Source organism: Nannospalax galili, unplaced genomic scaffold, assembly GCF_000622305.1.
Source record: "Nannospalax galili isolate Female #2095 unplaced genomic scaffold, S.galili_v1.0 scaffold132, whole genome shotgun sequence".
NCBI classification, from domain to species: Eukaryota; Metazoa; Chordata; class Mammalia; order Rodentia; family Spalacidae; genus Nannospalax; species Nannospalax galili.
This window is the reverse complement of record NW_008332644.1, coordinates 25,785-27,146: the sequence shown is the minus strand read 5'-3', so window position 1 is coordinate 27,146 and position 1,362 is coordinate 25,785. Positions and strand designations below refer to the sequence as shown.

The window sequence follows — 1,362 nt, the reverse complement described above, 5'->3', positions numbered from 1 at the left end:
TTTTTTAAAGCATGGTAACTTACAGTTTTTATTGTACTAATACAACAGTGCATTGGAAAAGCACCAAGCTTCTACAAAATGGCTTTACATTTTAAAAAGAATGTGATTTTTTTCACTTACACAAGCATAAGCTTTTTAATATTTCCACAAGATAAATATCTCAATTAAACTATAAGCTCACTCTATTGTGTGCCACAGTGATGGGCTTAGGACAGTTATACACTTAGGAGAGCCCAACTTTAGTGTTATTTACACTGACATGTCCAATATCACCTAATCTGAAAGGTGGAATAAACAATATTCAGAATGTGACTGGATTTGTGTCATCTAATAACTGGGTATGGTATAGCTTTAAGTAATCACTTATAAAACACATAATGTAACTTAGTCTTAATGCCTCTCTTATGGCCTGGAAAATTTTAAAAAGAGGTTAACATGATACAGACCTCTAAGACAGACCTTAAGATAACAAAGGAGAAACTGACAATGTATATGTGTAAATTATCAGCAACAGAGATGTTATCAATTCACTGGCTGCTGACATCAAATGTTTAAGTCCTAAAATGTGGCTTTTAAAATATTCTTGTCATCCTGGAAGAGAAAACACAGGGTTCCTTCAGAAACTAATGACTCAATTCAGGTTGTTATTTTATATTGAAACACCACTCAAAAGTGGACAGAAAGCAAGTGACTTCTGTTTGCCCATCACTGATTTAGCTCCACAGCTTGGAGTTCAGATCTTCTGAAGGTAAGACAGCCCTGCAACCGATAGGACAGGTAGAATTCTCAGACAACCAGAGATTGATGCAGTACCATGTGGTACTCATGGGAACAAGGTAGTTTACAAAGTTTGTTGCCTTCTGTATATTCTGTAATGCAAATGCTATGTGTCTTCAAAGCATCGTTTTCCTCGAAACTTCCTGTTGCCAAGTTGTCAATCTGTTCTTTGGTGAGTCCTCTAGGTTGGTCATCATCACCCTCATTTTAGAGGAAAAACTGAGCCAGACTAAAGAAAGGCAAAGAGCCACTTTCATCAAATGTGACTGAAGGCCTATGTCGGCCATCTCTCCTGGCACCTGCTGAGGCAGATGAGCCTCCTTTGTTACTGCCCTCAAATACCTCTGAGCTACTGTCTGAACTTTCACCATCGGATGTGGGATTGGGGCCTGGAGCTGGAACCAGAACTGTTACCACCACCACAGCGCCCTCTTCCATTCCTTGACCCTGCCCTTCCCATATTTCAACTTGGGACTGAGGCACTAGGTTCTGAATCACTTTCACTGTACATAAAGTAGCTTAGCTCACTAAAACCTGTCATTATCTGCCTTAACATTGTCTGAATTGCAACAGATGTGGTTTCAC

General features: G+C 39.3%; 1 pseudogene; it reads right to left on the bottom strand.

Moving 5' to 3' along the window:
* Nucleotides 1-713: 713 nt before the first annotated feature.
* Nucleotides 714-1,362, bottom strand: part of LOC103729483 — a 20,197-nt pseudogene continuing 19,548 nt past the window's right edge.